Below are 12,157 nucleotides of genomic sequence, written 5' to 3'. Positions count from 1 at the left end.
TCTGAAATAGCCTTAGTTTGAAGCAATTTGACTTAATGATTGGAGTTTTCAAGGTAAGAAAAAGCAGTACTGGCCAGCACGGTCAGAGGAAGGAAGGAAGTGAGCAAGCAGTACTAGCTGTGTTTATTTTACGCCAAGTGGAGCTGTAGGGCGGGGCATCCATCAGTCTGTATTGGTACAAATTTGTGTGAATATGTGTGTGTGCGTGTGTGTGTGTGTGTGTGTGTGTGTGTGTGTGTGTGTGTGTAGGGTGAGGGGAGGTGGAAAGGAGGGTGATGAAGGGTCAGGTTAAGGGCTATTAAGTTTGTCCCCCTGTGAATGAAGGCGGTAAAGAGAGATGCGCCCTTGTCTCGCTGTAACTCACAATATGGGCCAAAGGTCAAAGGTCAAAAGTCAAACAATGCCTGGAAGGACTAGCAATCAGCTGGGACGCGCTAGAGGTCAGTGCAGCGGTGCATCATGGGAGGAAGGAAGGAAGAGGAGGACAGGAAGCGAGGGAAGATTGAAGGCCAGACAAAGAACAACAAAGTGATGAGTCTTGGAAAAATAATTTGCTTTTCACGCTCATTTCCAGCTGACCGCGAGAGCTTCTGAAAGTCAGTGTGCGTTTTAAAGGGCCCATGTTATGCCATTTTTCTGATCTATGTTATAATATACTCATCAAAAAAACATAGCTGGAGTTGTGTTTTGTTTCATTCACACATGTTTAACACACAAACCCTGCATAATTAGGTTGAGTTCTTCTCTCTCAAACAGAAAACACCTTGTGATGTCATGTGGTAAGGCTGTGCTATTAATTTTGAACGCGATTTTGATTTGTGTGTCTATCGATCTCCAAACTCACATAATCGAGTTGAAAAGATTTATGTGCCAGCAAAAGTGAGGACCGGGCACGATGAGTTTTGCACAGATTCACGTGGTGCCCCCGCAAGCCCTTGGTGCCCTACACGCTGTGTGTAATGTGCGTAATGTGCGTAATAGGGACTTACAGTATTCATTATATCCATAAACTCATGAAGGAGCGCCTATCGCAGCAGGACTCATAACTGCCTTACCATTTAACAGATATTTCTGCTGCTGGATTTATTTCTCTGCTAAAGCGTTAGCTCTGCTGTGTGATATCTAAACAAACAGCGCCGTCTGATGACGCCATAGGCCATGGCCTGGTTTTAAAGTCCTACTGTGAGTGTGCCCTACAGCTTAACAAAGTTTATTTTGGGATTTTTAAAAATTGAAATAAGTATATTTATTTTATTTTTAAATACATAGAACAAATTAATATATATAGTTTATTTTGGATACATTTATGTTTTCCTGTGCCTTATGTCATGTTCAAAGTATATTTTATTCAATTTTTATATGTTTTATAAATCGCTAAACTCCTCTAAGGTACATACTTGTAGCCTGTATTAATTTGAAAGCTTTACATAAATTATCAATAACAAAGTGTTTTTTTGTTGAGTTTTTATTTGATTATTTAAAAAATAATCTTTTGAATGGTTATAATGATTTCAATGATTTCTTGATTTCAATATTTTTCCATAATTGACCAGCCCTATCGTATGGTACTCTATACACCTCATTAGAATCATTTGGATGATTTCAACTCTGGAACTGCCAATCTCCAGTGAACTAAAAGTAAAAGGTAGCTGTTCAATGTAAAATGTAGCTGTTAACATGACATCACAAGGTGGAACAGAGCATTTTGGTCTGCAGATGTAGACAGACTAATAATAAAGGATTACTCAAACATGTGTGAATGAAACAAAATGTATTGTATTGTATAATATAGGACCTTTAATTGCCATATTAAAGTATCACTACCTTTAGTTGTGTGTCTTTAGTTAATACAGTATTTTAGAAACCAAATAATGTGGTAAATGTGAGGAACATTGAATACTAAGATTATGATTGCATTTTTTTATTTCTTTTTGGCTGTGAATCTGCTCTTACTCCTTTGAACCCACTTCACACAACCAATATTCTTCCATTCTTCTCACTGCTTAATCCTCTAGAAATACCAACTCATTACTGCGTCCCATTTCCATATACTCTAATGATGTCTCCATTGTGTAGTCCTGACTGATATGAGGCTATACTGTGTCTCTGCTCATTAGCTTAAAAACATTCTTTGCAACCACCACCAACAACAAACAAGTATATCAGCAGGCAGTGCCAGACTTCACATGGTTTAATAGTCCCCACGGAGCTGTGTCTGGCCTTTAGGGGGCGCCGCAACAGGCCTGAGCTGGACTCTTACGACACCATGGGAGATTAAAGGAGCCTGTTTGATGCAAAGACACAGAAAAATACATCATACAGAGACATTAGCTAACCCCCTGTTGTGCAAGAAGGTCCCTGCAGAAGTGGCAAGCCGCTCAGTGGAATCAGCTAAGGACAACTCCTGGTACTTTGACTACTAACAGAAAAAAATATTTGTCTTAATAAAGCATGAAGAAAGACTTAATTTATAATGAACAAAGCCGGGAAGTTACTCCTCACTTGTAGAGCTACACACAGTGGGAACAGGATAACCCAGAGTAATGTTACCTCAAACAAAATATTACTCTGAGTACCACTTTTGTTTACATACAAAGAACTTACTTTAAATACCAATACTACACCAAATGCAGCTATGAATTAATACCATCATTACATACATTAGTCTTTATTCCATGTATTTTCATTGCTCAAAAATACATTAAAAAAAAGTATTCTTAACTGTGAGCAGTCGTCACCTGCTTGTCTCCATGGAGATAGATATGTTTAATGTGGAACTGTACTGTGGAACTTTCTCCACGGAGACAAGAAGTTGGAGTACCTTCCACCTGAAAAGCTACACAGTGCACGTTTATGAATACAATTTCTTCTTCCATATGTACACTGAATTGACTACAACTGCATTATCATCACTGCAGACACTACCTCATAAATTCTGGTTTCCTTCCACCTGCATAATATGTAGATGCCTAAAAAAATCATTTATTGATCTGAAATCGACGAGGCAGTGCCGCTGGTGAATTAAACATCGCTGTCATGCTGCAAAGTGGCTTAATAATTGATGACGCTCCTTTCTCCTCACTTGAATGGTGGTTCGTGACAGCCCCACAGTACTGCAGACAGCGCAGTGCCACCAACCTGCACTAGACTAATGTGGGAGTCTATGTGTCACAGCCGTGATTAATGGCTCAATTTACATAAATATCAGTGATCCTAGGACAGATTTCTTTGTTCAAGGCAAAGGGAGAGGCAGCAACATATGAGAATCAGCCATAATTGTGCCTTTGAACCGAGCTTTGTGATTAATACTTACTACAGGCAACAGTATTAAAGGTGTGAATAATGAGAGGGCTGGAGTGTATATGAATTAACTTATTTAGTCGATTGGTTTCGTTTATAAGAAGTAGGCCTGTCACGATAATTACTATATCGACTTCGAACTGTATATTTTGGGGCTCAATATTTATCGTGAATGCTTTCTTTGCAAAATTGTGGTGATAATGTTTTAGCTGTAGAGGGTTGAATGAGTCACTTCTATGGCTAATATTGGTTCATTCCGTTATTTATTTGTTGCAGCTCCTGTGTTTGAATGATACAGTATATTTAACAATGTTTTTATTGGGATGATCTTACTTTCTTTTAATTTTAATGGTGCACTATGTAACTTTTTGGTTGGGGGTCTGTCACTTGCTTGTTTCATTGCTCTGCTCCACAGTATGACATTAAACAGCTCTACCTTACATTTACACAATTACAGGTGCTCCAAAATACCCTAGAAAAACAGGCATTCTGACTGTGAGTGCGGTTGAAGATCGAAAGGTTTAATACTATACTGTGAAACATTCCAGACAAAGCAATAACACCTCTGTGGAGAAAAGTATTCAGAAACTTACACAATGCACCTTCAAAATAGTTTCAAATTATAGTTTATTGCAGCATATCTTTATAGCAATATAATGTGCTTCAACATTTGTTATCGTGACAGGCCTAATAAGAAGAGGTGGTGGTTGTGATGGTTGTAGTCGATGGATATTTAAATTCCTGTGCTTTTGCCGTAAGGTAGAGTCCTTGCATTATACATTCTTTTTCATTTTATGCCAGACAATTTGAAAATCTTGTATATTTCAGTTTGTGCCTACAAAATGGTCAGAAAAAAGCAAGGTGAAAGTGTTTCCTCTGGATAAACATACAGTATAATAGCTACAAGGTTGTGTTCTTGGGGTCCTTCGTCTTGGTTGCCACTTCTCCATCAGATCGACCCAGGGCAGTTGTGACCACAAGGAAAATTCAGTGTTCAGTGTAGAGTAAATCACTTTTAGATAGTTGTAAGACAATTTGGATTCCTTGAACATCGTCATTTGGTATTTATTTTTGGCGTTGGTTTAATTTTTTGGAACTTTCAAGTACCACCAGATCCAAGTCTATACTATAGGCTCTATTCACGCTTACGTCACCAACCAGAAAGACGTTTGGAAAGATGTGATTACAATTTCCAAAGTACCGTATTTTTCGGCCAATAAGTCACACTTTTGTTCATGGTCCTGCGACTTATACTCTAGTGCAATTTATATATGAAAATTTTCACACCGACAGCTGCGAACAGGCGCTCTAGGTGTGTGTCACTATCAGCTACTCCTTTTACTCCTGTACCTCTGTCACTTTGGCCTCTACCACACCATGTCCATGCAGAAAGGGCCTCTGTCATGCTGCAAGTAGTGAAATATGCAGCCGAAAATTGTAATCGAGCAGCAGAGAGAAAGTTTGGAGTGAGCGAGAAACTTGTGAGGGACTGGCAAAAGGTGGGGATGGAGAACACAGCTTTACCGTAACCGGGAGGGTGCACCACACAACTTTCCAGGAAGTCATTGGATGGATCAAAGCCTGGATTTCAGTGACAACCAAAACCATCCTGTCGGGATTCAGAAATGCCGGTATAATTCTAACTGGAACTGATGCCGAGTTTGACAACAGCTACACAGAAGAGGAAGCAGCGTCCATTTACCTCTGGGGGTCACGGAGTTTTTTATTACGCAGTTTTTGGCCGGTGTGACTTATACTCCACAGCGACTTATCGTCTGAAAGATACAGTAGTTACCGACACTGGGCTCGCTGACCAACTGTCATAAAACCCACTGAAGTAAATGTCATCAGCTATAAAATGAACACTGCATACGTATGTGCTATTTTGAATCATCTTGAATTTCGCACCTCATCTCTTCTAACACCATCTAACCCATTGTGCTCAGAGTTGTGTGTCTGTGGGAAAATCATGAAAACTGAGGTATGGTTGTAATTGTTCATTAGCCTAACATAACTGAACGTTACAATGACACATAGACGAAGAAAACTGGGCCATTTGTCAGACTTACTACTGCAAACAGAGCCCGCCGGAAGTTTGTAAGAGCATGTTTCAAAACATCTTCCTAGTTTGTGACATCGGCATGAATAGAGTCTGTAGCAGCACTATCTCAGATCTGAAATAAAACTCCTCTATTTCTACAGTACTGTACAGTAAAACAAGCAGTAAGCCAAAATGTTGGTAAAATTTACTCAAAATTCAGCGAACGAGAAATGAAGACGAATGTATGTACCACTCTGGAAAAATATTGCAGCCATAAATGCGTGTCACTTCCAATCTCATTCAATCTCAGAAGGTAAGCAAAGTTGGGCCTGGTTACTACTTGGATTGGAGACCGCTGGGAATATCGGGGGCCACTTTTTGTATGTCCCTAGGCAAGACACTTCACTCACCTTGCCTAGTATGAATGTGTTTGTGGTAGTTAGAGGGGTGCAAATTGGCAGCATCGCTTTCCCAGATAGAGTGAATGAATAAAGCAATATGAAGCACTTTGGGTGTCTTGAACGGCGCTATAGAAACGCTATGCTGTTATTTATTATTAACACAATGTATTACCTAGAAACAACGCATAATTAAGTCGACTTGGCAAAAGAAATTCCATGCAATGCTCAAGATGTGAAAGGAGGAAGCCATGGCATCGGAAAAAAGATTTGATTCTCTATTGTGGCCAAAACCTCATCTCCATTTTGTTTTGTGTTTAAACTTCCCTCTTCAGCTAATTTGGCCTTGAGGATGCACACTTCACTTCACTGCCTCTCAGACTTTGGTCCAAAACCTCTTGCGGGGACTCCAGGCATGTTCTTTCTCTCTCTCTTTCTCCATCTTTTGCACTTCTCCCTCTCTCGCGCCACCAGCATCTCTTGTGTGCGTACCCCTGCATGGTCCACTGAAGCCGGCAACATTGATCCAATAAAGCTGCTCTTCGTCATTCCGAGAGGTCCTCACCCAAACGCACTCTTTAAGCTAGCTCATTTACCGTCACGTCGCCATGGACACGCTAGAGAGTGTGTTTTTTTCTTTTTTTTCTTAACGCATCGCCTTCTTATTTTCTTCTCAAAAGTGTGATCGATCACGGCCACACACACAAAAACGCTGCTCCAAATCTCAATTACCTCCCCTGCCAATCTGCCAAATGGACCAAATGTTTGTTTTGCCATCGCAGAATGTACGCAGGGGACCAGGCGCCACTCGAGAAACTCCAATAAGATCTGCAGTATTTATAGAGGTAATTTACTGTGTTGGGAAGTGGCGTAGTTGTTTGAGATGTTACCAAATTAATCCAAGAAAAAGCCAGGAAGCCATTTAGAGTGAGGGTGAGAGTGAGTCAGATTTTAAAGGTGTCGCTTGCTGGTTCAGAGATGGTATTGCGATGCTCAGAATGTACCGTAGTATGGCCTTGAAAATCATACGTTCTTCTGTGAGCCAGGTTGCCCCTCCACAGACCTGACCTGTAACTTGACCAGGTTGCGCCATCTACTTGTTTCCATGGAGATAGATACTGTAGCAGTGGAACAGTAGCAGCAAAAGCAGCAACTTGAGACAAACAAGTGATGGAACCAAAACCAGAAATTTCTCATAGTGCAACAAAATACTATGTCATAAAAAAAATGTCTAGTTTAGGGGTAACTTCAACCAGTCCTATAGCCATTGTGTTCTTGGGCAAGACACTCATTTTGACTACACATGAAGTGGTGTATTGCAGTGTTTTCGAGGACCCATATTTTAAAAGTCACAAACCTTCGTGACTCAAGTCAATAGACATTATTTGTAAATTAAAAAAAAAAAAAAGGTGGATTTGACCATTACTGAACATTAATGAAGTATTTTATTGTTGACTGACTGATCATGCCTCTCTGAACAATTAGTATTACTCAAGTTTTAAGCAATGAAAAACAGTAACTGAACGAGCAATAAAAGGATCCATTTGGACATTAAATGTAGCACATTTATTTTTCTTTTCAGCGTTCAATTGAACCAGCAATTTTGGAACAAAATAGAAAATAAAATAATTACAAAAAGATTAGAAATTATACAAAACATGTCTTAACATTTCAATATTTCTAATGAGATAGGTGAGTGTGTCTGTGTTTTTGTAGCGTTTCAGTCCAGGTGCAGGAGGAGACGCAGCAGCAGATCAGGAGCAGCATTCAGTCTGTTTTTGTGCTTTGTTTTCATTTTTGTGAGCACACAAAATCCCAGTTCACACAAATATGTAATAGTGAAAGGAATAAGCATAAAAATACTGGCCCTACTGAGGATATTCTGACCAAATGCTTAGTCAGCAAAGCATTCTGGTCATTTTCTCATGTTGATAACTGTATATCACAGACCTACATGCAGGTCGTGACAAGGCGACCCAAAAAAAATCTCTTGCGACCCACCTGAGGGTCACGACTCTTTGTCGAGTCTTTTAGAAACAATAGTGTACTGGATGAATTGATGGTGCAGACTGGCAGCCTGCCTTCCCTGAGTAAAGTAAGCTACAGAAGCAACTACGGTGAATGAATAATGTACGAAATTGTAAAGCAACTCTTAGGATCTGAAAAGGGCTACACAAAAATAAAAACACAAAATCTTTTTCTGATTCACTACAAATTCAATTATTTTCTCCATTGCTCGCATTGACCTTTTCTGAAATTTTCACAACAAAAGTAAATATAAAATGTGGTATTTATTAAAGCTGGGCATTTTTCACACCTCTCTAAAACTCCTCCGCTTTCAGTATCGGTATATTCTGCGGGAGCTCGTAGTAAATATGCGATGACATTTTGAGCCTATTTAAAAGTCAATGGGTTTTTCTTGTATCATCAAAGGCAACATTTCAGCATAGTGGAGAGAGCAAAGGGACTATGGCCAGATGGTGGATTTATCATTGAAAACACCCCACAGTTCCCAAGACATGTCTATATGAACATCTATACACAATACGTAAGAGGAATGCCAACAGTTAATTTATACGATATAAATCTTCTTTTTTTGCAATGCGATTCAAGTCACATTTTAAGCTCAATCTTTGTGAACAAATAGCTGGGATAATCGAATGAACGGAACTACAGACAGTGAAATGGCTTGCAGCTTGCTTTGTTGATTATCTTCAAAAGCTGCAAACAAAGTGGTGTGAAAAAGTATTGGGAGGTTTGAAGAATGGTTTACAGAAAAAAAAAAGTAATTAAATCTACGGATTCAAAGTGTGTTTTTATAGCCTCATTGAGAGCAATACGTTTGTTTTAATTCTTTTGTTACAAATGCAATAATTATAACACTTAAAACTGCAGTATGTAACTTTTTTGCTATAGAATTGACTAAACTAACTGCACTGAAAAACGTTGCATCCTTACTGTGCGCTTGCATCTCCACAAACCTGACACTTTTTTGAAGTGGAGGAGTGCCTTGTCTTGCTTGTTTCCATGGAAACTGTGGTCCTTTTGCTATGATCTTTCATATAAAACTTAGCAGTCTCCATGGACAATGTTCTGAAGTATGATTTTAACTTTCAATTTGCAGGTAATGTTCCAAATTTGATGACTTGTTTTTGTTTGTGTGAAAACATATCAAACTTGTGGCGTGTTTATGCTATAGATCTGCATTTTCTTTTCTATCTTATCCTTACGTTCAGTCGTTACATATTGAGGTTTGGGTTTTAAATCAGATGCTCTTCCTGATGAAAAATTTGACACTAACACGTTGAAGAATAATATTATGTTAATTAGAATTAGTTTGGATAATTAGAAATATATGATGATATGAAATATGACCTAGTTGTATTATTTGAGATTGTTGTGCCCTCTTGAGCAATTAAGAATGTTTTAGCTCTTTTTTTACTCACCACTTTAGGGCTAGCAATGCATCTCAGCTTTTACTGCAGCATTAACAACAGCAGAGAACCACAATCAACCAATAAAGCAGTCTGATTGAGGAACACAGCTTTATGGCCCTGTTTGGTAATTCTCCTCTGGCCCTTTTGTTTTCCCAATTTTACAAACTTTATAGTCTATTGATTGGCCGTTCCAAGTTGATTAAAAAGAAATGTAATTATATTTTATTACATTGTTAGCATCTATGCGTACCCTGTTAAAGATGTACTGTGTAACTTTTCAGAAGACCACATAAAATTCAAAATACAGCAGTATGGCTTTTTTAAAACACCAGTTCTCTTCATTGTAACTTCTCTGGTGTTGGGGCTGACACTTGTCCATGGAGATGATGTTGCCTTGTTTTGAATTTTCCACAGTATAGCATTAAATGTTAGAGAGGTTTACTGCTCAGAAACATGAAGAGAGCCTTGCTTCATTTTGTTGTCATATTAGATACTAAAAAATATACAGAGAGCATTTTGGATATCTTATTTAGTGTGTGAGAAAACTAAATCTCATTGTAAAATTGCTACTGCTGCATCTTTTAAAATCTACTCTACTTTTTTTTTTCTTTTCTTTTTTTTTCCAGTAAATCAGATTTAGGAATTAGATGTCAAAATATCCTTCTGTATGTTTCGTCAAAATCTTGTTATGTACAAGACTGTAACGTTTGGTGTTTGAAGGTGCTGCTTTAGGGGGTGATCTTTATGTCCCTATGAAGCAGAAACGACCATTGAAATGTCCCGTATAAATGTGTGGCTGCAAGACATCGTAGGTACAGAGTGCATAATTTGGCTGTTTACACATGAGAGTTTGTATGTTAGGAGATAAAACTGACCAAAAAAAAAGAAAAAAAGAAAAACAAACACAACATTGCCTGTAGTCGCTCAAAGTAGTTTGGCTTGCATGGAGAGTGAAGCTTAATTCCATACTGTAAACATCCTATAGCCACTCCATAACATCACCACGGAGACAAGCGCACCGCATACAACCTCCACCAGAAAAGTTACGCAGTTCACCTTTAAATCACTTTACACAAACAAACCAGAATCTATTATAATTCCAGCTACCAGTTTTTCTACGTTCACCTTTGTTAGCGCTCCGTCAGTCCTCATGCTGATTGTGCTCTAAAGCCATTCCATTGGTGCACACTCTACATGTTCATTAAGTACACAGCCATTCATTTACGACAGTGCGCTTGGATTGTCCTTGCAGTGACATTCGTAACACATCGATGTCTGATGCGTTGCCAGCCCCAATTAACTTTGATAACTCTAGTGCCCGGTTTAATGTAGTGCTGCTGAATTGGCCTGACAAGAGGGCTACAGATAAGAGTTAGTGAGCTTTTTTGAGTGGCAACAGTTAGATTATGGGGTGCAGCTGCATGGTAGAGATATTAATAATGCACCGATTGAGATAACAGTCATATAGCAATATTTTGTGACCTTGCAAAAGTGTAATTTCGTTTTTATATGTAATAAATCTTCATGAGATCAAAATAAGAAGTGTATTTTTTGACTAAACCAGGCCAAAACATGACTTGACTTGTGCTAACAATAACACAAAACCAGAATAGACTTAAAGGTGTATTGTATATTCATTTTCTGTTGGAGAGTCCATCAAATGCTTTTCTCCATGGGGATGTTTTTGCTATTTCTGGAATGTTTCACAGCATGGCATTAAACCTTTCTATTTTCATGGAGACCAAACGAGACCAAGTTACAGGTCAGATCTGTGGAGAGGCGACCCCCCCTCACAGTCAGAATGCCTGTTTTTCTAGGTATTTTTGAGCAATAAAAACACTGTAATTGAAAAAAAATGTAAGGTAGAGCTGTTTATGTCATATTGTGGAAGATTCCAGACAGAACAATGACATATCCATAGAAACTAACAGATGATGGACCATCCACCAGAAGTTACACACCTTTAACAAAAAACAAATAAAAAATTGCTATGAAAATTCTGTTAAAAATGTATGTAAAAAATGTAAAAATGTTTACAGTTTTTTACTTTTATTGTTGACCAAAATGTATTGTTTTTACAAAAGAAATAAAATATTCTTCAGAAAGTTCTTTGCAAGTCTGTTGTAGAAGTTCCCATAAATCTGTGGCACTTTTAAGTTGCTTGGCTTTCACTCTTCTGTCCAGTTCATCCCAAACCAGCTCGATGGGGCTTAAGTCTGGACACTGTTCTGGACACTCCATATTTTCAAGCTTAGCATCTTGTTTTTTTTTCCTGAGGTAGTTTTGGCAGAGCTTGGACTTGTGTTTTGTTATTTTTTATCTTTTTTTTTTAGCCTCTGGCTGTTCAGTACTTACCTTTGTACCATTTCAGGATATTCATTGGACCTGCATGACTTGAATTGCAATAAATAATTGGAAAAATGAGGGTGTTCTAAAACATTTGGACCGGTATTGTTTGTACTTTGAATTTCCTTTGGGATCAATAAAATGTAGCATTTTTAAATAATGGTTTGAAATTTGAAAATTTAATCTGTACGAAGAATGCTTTATATTATATATTTTGAGTTTCTATTAACTTTTATCATTTTTTTTTTAAGTATGCATGAGTCTTAGCATGATTGATTTTGCTACCAGACATCTACATTTCTATTTTCTATCTACCGGGTATGGAGCGAATGAATAATGATCTGTAAAGAGTTTTTGTGACTTACAGGATGTCTGTGAAAAGCGCTATATAAATTAAAACTTTCTAACTTACTATTGGGAACTTTTGTGGTACTCAAATATTTCAGACATTCTCTGATACTGCCACATATCTAGACCATCATTCGCTCCGCTCTTTTCTGTGGGTTTTTAATGTTCAATGTAATGAAACATGTCCACAAAGTAGAGCATTATATCTTTCTATAGCAGCTGTTTTGTGAGCGCTGTGGTGACTGGTTTGAAAAATGTCCCCGTCTCACTCTCATGGCTTCAGATAA

At 38.2% G+C, this 12,157-nt stretch overlaps 1 protein-coding gene across 2 annotated transcripts in view; it reads left to right on the top strand.

Moving 5' to 3' along the window:
• The window catches only part of sema4c (sema domain, immunoglobulin domain (Ig), transmembrane domain (TM) and short cytoplasmic domain, (semaphorin) 4C), a 197,741-nt gene that overhangs the window by 94,573 nt on the left and 91,011 nt on the right, over positions 1 to 12,157 (top strand). The window lies entirely within an intron of this gene.

This window comes from Boleophthalmus pectinirostris, unplaced genomic scaffold (genome assembly GCF_026225935.1).
Source record: "Boleophthalmus pectinirostris isolate CB_2022bp ecotype Guang Dong unplaced genomic scaffold, ASM2622593v1 HiC_scaffold_4, whole genome shotgun sequence".
NCBI lineage: Eukaryota > Metazoa > Chordata > Actinopteri > Gobiiformes > Gobiidae > Boleophthalmus > Boleophthalmus pectinirostris.
The sequence above is the reverse complement of the archived record's forward strand: the minus strand, read 5'-3'. Positions and strand labels throughout refer to the sequence as shown.